This window comes from Apium graveolens, chromosome 5 (assembly GCF_009905375.1).
Source record: "Apium graveolens cultivar Ventura chromosome 5, ASM990537v1, whole genome shotgun sequence".
Taxonomy (NCBI): Eukaryota; Viridiplantae; Streptophyta; class Magnoliopsida; order Apiales; family Apiaceae; genus Apium; species Apium graveolens.
The window spans coordinates 126,251,243-126,258,006 of record NC_133651.1 but is presented as its reverse complement, the minus strand read 5'-3'; positions in this window follow the sequence as shown (position 1 = coordinate 126,258,006).

The window sequence follows — 6,764 nt, the reverse complement described above, 5'->3', positions numbered from 1 at the left end:
TAATATTCATTATAAAAGCAAATAAATTTTTCTTGGTGACTTTTCACATTCTCTGATTACTGGAAAAATACTCTGATAATAGCATAAATTCTGATAGCAGTTGTGACTCACTTACACTGAGAAGCCACTATAAAAAGAATGTCAAAAGATGCATAAAATGAGCACAAATAGTTAAGTTAGACTCTTGCATAAATTTATTCTATAGTAGACTTCAAAATTAAAGACAGATTTTAAGCACTTTTCTTAGTTATGCCTTATTTCTAAGATATACTGAAGTTTATCAGACTTTAATCTTTATATGACCATTTGAAAATGCACACACTCTCAGTCCATATGAATGATGAAAATTACTGTGGTGATTAAGTTATTTTTGACAAACAGTTAAGTATTATTTGCATAAATTCTGAGGAAAAGTTCTGATGAAAGTTCTGATGATTAAACTCTGAAGAACCTAGTCAGTATTTTTATAAAGAATCACGGAAACAGACATTTATTTTTTGAGTACAGAAGCCATATTCTGATGACTGTTAAGTTTTGATAATAGTCAAGTTCTGATGCAAATTCTGATGCTTACGTGGCATTATTTAATTACTTGACTTATTTATGATATTTACATGTAACGATCATATTTATCAAAAAATAATTAGGTGAGATAAAATAGTAATAATCATTTGGTTGTGTGTTTGTTTTGGTAATTATATATGCGCATTAATTACTGCACGTTTAACGTGCCCACTAACAATTTTTTGACTGTTCACATGCTGCCAGGTGTAAATTGTCTGCCATGCTTCACAAATATAGCTGTTGTCACATGGGGTGTATAAATAAGAGAGTTAAAAGATTTTCTAATCTTTTACCTACTTTTCTCATTCACTAATATCTCTTATTTTCTCTCATCCTCTATATTCTATGAAGCTATTTTCTTACCGGCATTTTATCAAACACCTTCTATACACACAACTTTCTCACTTATTTCTCACAGAAATGGCACCAAATGACATCATTTTCAATGGAGCCGAGTTTGTTCCCAACAACTACGTGGCTATTCTTAGCAAGGATGAAGCTCCATCAGATCTTCACTTCGTTCAGGATTTTCTTGTTAACAGTGAGATTGGGTATGCATTGACCCAACCAGAAGCACTCTCAGGAACTCAAGTACTGGAGTTTCGGAGGAGTGGTGTTTATGATGATGGTGGTACAAATGGGTCCCCAAGCATCATATTTACAACAGGGGAGGATGAACACTTGGTTATATTGTCAACTGTTCAACAAGCTTTACATCTTCCAGAAAACTGTGTTTATAGTTCAACAATTGAGGAGTCGGCCCTTCAGCAAATGATGGCAAATCTGGGCTATGAAAAGACTTTGGCAAAGCTGGGAAAATTGAAGAGACCCCACATCAGGAGGGAGTGGAGTTTTTTCTTTGACTGCATTACAAAAGCTTTTGCCAACAAGTGCTCCAACTTTGATGCTATACCCATAATGAGTCAGCAAATCGGGTATGCTCCCTTGAATCAAACACATTTTGATTATGCTAGTGCTGTGCTAGGAATTATTGGGGATAGGATGCAAGAGGAAAAAAATACTGTATATTTTGCTAGATTCGGTCAACTTATTTACAGTTTTTGTAATTCTGATAACCCCAACTAGCTAGTGAGTTGATCCAACCTTTTAAACTTGCTAAAAGGGCCTTCACTGACTTATTATCTACTGATAATAAGAAGACTGTACTAAGACCCCTCCAAATTCCTCTATCAGTCAAACATGTCGTAGTAAATTCTGATCCAAACACCTATACTGCCATATATCCTGATGTACAACCAACCCAACCTCCATCAGCACCTACAACCACTACACAACCTACCACTTCTCAACCTCAACCAACTCAACCTACCATCAGAAAATATTTCCAGCCAGCACAATCTCAACCTCAATAATCTGCTGCAACATCAAGATCTAAACCTTCAAGAACAAAATCTGTTCCTATATCTCCACCAAGGAGAAGAAGGATGATCCTTAGGGATGAATCAGATGAAGAAGAAGCACAGGTTCATGCATCAGAACCTGTGACAGTAGAAGCTGAAGGGTCAACCCATCAGAAATAGACTGAAGCTGAGGGTTCTGATATTTTGAAGAGGAAAAGAACTATAAATTCTGATGCTACTCAAGCAACTCCTACACCATCTAGGAGATCAAAGAAACAGAGAGCAGGAAGGCATTTGGCACAACCTCATTCAGAGGATACTCAAGAAGCTGAGGAAGGGGATCAGGAATCTCTGATCTCATCAGAACCTATTGTAATTGAAGCTTTTCCATCTCCACCTCAAGCTAAAGACACTGTTCCAGAAACAATGATTACACCTCTTGTCTCTCCAGTTAAAGGAACAACAATTGAAGATTCAGGATTAAGTCCTGAAATTGACCTTCATAGGCTGATAATTCCAACTGTGTTATATTTGGAAGCTCTTACAGTACAAGTGACAACTCCACCAGTTTCTCCATTACATGCTGATATTCCTACCACACCTATTCTGGATGTGGACAAAGATGAAGTTGTACCGGAATCAACTTCAGTGGCACACATTTTAGTACTGTCAGAAGATGATGAGTTTTCTGTAAGTTCTGGAGAGTCAGCTCCAGTTAATACTCCAGCTCCTATTCTTGGAAAAGAGGCATTAATTGAAAGGTTTGTTAAACAAGCTGCTCCTGTTCCTTGGGAAGAAACTCACAGAGGGGTTGAGTGGACCAAGAAGTGGAATGAATCTGATTTCATTCCAAGCTTAAAAGTTATGACATAGCACATTGCCAAAGCTGATGAGCTGTTGACTAACTCTGATTTCAAGACACAACTCAAAGTCACAGCTCTAAGTATCAAGTCTCTTCAAGGTCAACACTCTACAACTCATGAAAAGGTTGACAAACTTCTGGAAAAAGCTGAAAAGCTGGATATGGAGATCAAGCTAGATAAAAAGAGGCTTATCAGACCTATTTCTGAGAAAGTTGAAGCTATTGAGAAGGTTCAAGAACAGCAACAGGCCCAAATTACTGAGGTTCTGCAGAATCAAGCTTCTCAAAAAGCTCAACTTAATGAAATTCAATCTTCAGTAGAACTTCTTCTCTCTCTCCTACTACCAGATGATGCCAAAAAAGGGGGAGAAGGTAGTTAAGTCCAAATGCTCTAATACTCAAGTACTGAAGAAAAAGGATGACAATGAGGATGACCAGGGAAACCCTAGCAAGGGCAAGGGTCAATGTCAAGGACACAATAGCAAAGTTTCTTCAAGAAAACTAATTTCTGATTCAAGCAGATCTTCTACTCAAAAGAATACAAATTCTGATGCTGTAAATGCTCAAAATCTGATAGAAAGTTCTGATAATCAAAATCTGATATCAAGTTTTGATGTTCTGATTCAAGCTGAATGTCAAGACTATCAGAAGTTCTTGCAAACTCTGAAGCTAAAAGGAAAGCAGACTACTGTCTACTATAAAGATCCTAAAATTCAGACACTTGATGAAGAGATTGCTAGAAGATTATTTCTCAAACATAATCCTGGAATGGATTTAGAGAATCTCAAGGAGGAAAAAGCTAGATTTGCAGCTGAGAAGACAAATCTAAAGTCTAAAGCTTCTGATGCAAAGAAACCTGCAAGGCCTAAGGAAAAAGGCATTGTGATCAAGGAGAAGTCAAATTCTGAGGCTTCAAAGCCTAAGACAAGATCACAAGTTGAGATTGGTCCCAAAGATAAAGGGAAAGGAAAAATTGATGAACCAACAAAGCCACAGGAGATGAAGATTCCTCAAATCCTGATGAAACATGTATGCAAATAGGTTCAAGTATTTGATGATGCTGCTGCAATAGATGAAACTGTTCAAACTCTGAAGAAAAGGAAGATAACTGAAGAATCTAAAACAACCTCTAACACAGCTCAAGTTGTTCAGAATGAAGAACAACAAGCTAGAGAAGATACAACAAATCCTGATCAAGTCATCAAGACATCAACCTCTGGCAAAGCTCAAGTTGATTTGAATAAATTGACATTACTGATAAGAGAAAACTCCTATGGAAGAATGTTAATCCATCAGATCCTAAGAAAAGCCAGCTGATATCTCATTTCATGACTGTTGGATTGAAAGCCAGAGAAGCAAGAGATAGAGCTGGATTAGGTTCTGAAGAAGCTAAAATCAAGACATGAGTTGAAGTGCTTACAAGAGATCCATTTCTATTGACTGACAAACCTCTTGAAGATGTTACACAGAAACACCTTGATAAGGTTATATCTGTTCAAGAGGTACTGGATGCTCATGATAAACATAATGTCAAAGAAAATCTGATTCTATTTCTTGAAGATGGAAAAACATATTAAATGTCAGAATCAGATGTGCTGAACAAATCTCTGAAAGAACTTCAATTCTTTCATTATCTTTTAGAGATAAAGTCTGAGATTTCCAGGAGATGGTCAAATTTCATAATGAAGACCATAAGAGATAAAATAAGAATTTCTGGTTCAAGGGTTACATAATTCATTCGAAAACATAGTTGAAGATGATGGAAGTGAAATTCCAATGAAGAAGGATTATGCTAAACTTGAAGTCATTCTGAAAGAGAAATGTCTGTGCTACAATAAAGACTCTTCTCATCCAAGGGTGATCAGACTTGGTGATGGTTTAGAAAGAAATCACATCTCAGCACTAAGGACTGCAATCTACCAGATTGGAAGTCAGGGTGAAGAATTGAAGCAAGTCAAAGCTACAATAACTCAAGTCCAGAGGAATAAAAAAGAAAAGCTGATATCAAACTTTGTCAAGAATTAATTTGGATTCAGATTGACTCATAAGATTGGTAAAAGCTACAAGGACTGTAAGTTGTAGTTAGTTGTCTAATTAAACTCTCATTGCATTTGTACTTAAATGTTTTTGATATCATCAAATCTATTAACTTGTATATTTTTCATAATTTACAAGTTGGGGGAGATTGTTAGATATATTTGAAATGTCATGTCTAATCTGATTTGTGTTTAGTTTTCAGAACTTAACAACAGGTCTTATCAGGACTTATTGGAAATCAGAACTTACTGAAGTCAGAACTTAATATCAGAACTTAAGGCGTCAGTAGATATATATCAGGACTTAAGTACGGGAAGTCTTCAGATAAGGAATGCGGCTGATTTATAGGAGAAGATCTGGACTAAAACAAAAGAAGATATGCATGAAGAGTTAGAAGACTAGAAGACTTGTAGAAGATATCTGATTGATATATTTTAGGAGACAAAATTATATTCTATATCAATTAGAAGATATCTTATAACTGTGTACTATATAAATACAGCTTAGGGTTTATACTATAAGTGTTATCATTATCGAGAAGATTATACATTGTAACCTAGCAGCTCTTAGTTATGTTGTTCATCACTGAGAGAGAATAACAGTTCTATTGTAACAGAGTTTATTTGAATATACTTGATCTTTGTTACATACTTGTGTTGAAATCGATTTGATTGTATAAACACTATATTCAACCCCCTTCTATAGTGTTGTGTGACCTGACAAAACTGTACTTACAGTTCACAAGTTGGAGAGTCAGTACTTCAAAACATGATGGCAAATCTTGGCTATGAGAAATCTTTTTCCAAGCTGGGACAACTGAAGAGGCCCTACATCAGGAGGGAGTGGAGCTTCTTTTTTGACTGTATTACCAAAGCCTTTACCAACAAATGCTCCAACTTTGATGCTATTCCAATCATTAGTAAGCAAATTGGGTATGTTCTTCTTAATCAAACTCATTTTGATTATGCTAGTGTTGTGCTAGGTTTTATTGGGGATAGGATGGAAAAGGACCCAAATACTGTTTATTTTGCTAGGTTCTGTCAGCTTATTTATAGTTTTTGTTGTTCTGATAAGCCCCAAAACTTTAATGAGACAATTGAACCCTTTAAACTTCATAAAAGGGCTTTCACAGACTTATTATCTTTTGATAATAAGAAGGATATGTTGGATTTTAAACGCAGCGGGGGCATGGCAAAACACTTTTACACATATAAAATCCAAATAAAAGCATAAATCGTGAATAAAAATTCGAGGGATCGAATCTAACCTTTTAAAATAATTCGGAGACAACGATCAGAGATCCTTAGCAGTTGCTCCTCAAGTGTGAAGCACTCCACCGGTATCCACCAAGAAAACGATGTTAAGGAGGAGGAAGGAGGTGGAGAGAATTGGGTTTTCCAAACTTTTTGGGTTTTCGGGTTTCGATGGGGTTGAAATAAAATTAGGGTCTATAATAGTGTATTTATAGGCAAAATTTTCAGCTGAAATTGTCCAATAAATATTATTATTATTATCCCATTTATTATTCTCATTAATAATTAAAACACCTTTTAATCATTAATCCTTTTTCTAAACACTTTAGAAATAATTCTCTCTCTTGATTTAATTTCCAAAAATTAAATCCTTTAATTAATAATATTAAGAACTTTTCTTAATTAATTTATAATCAATTAAATCTCATTTAATCAATTATTAAATTTGCCAATTAATTATTTATTTCACAAATAAATAATTATTTAGCCATTATTAATTAATTCCTCCACCATTAAATCATTCTCTTTTAATGGTGTGACCCTGTAGGTTCAATATTAAGCCGGTAGTAGAAATAAATAATAATAAAACTATTTTATCATTATTTATATAAATTCTCTAATTTATTAAATATGATTAATTAATCACATTTATTCTACATCGTGAGGGATACTTCTCAGCATATCGCG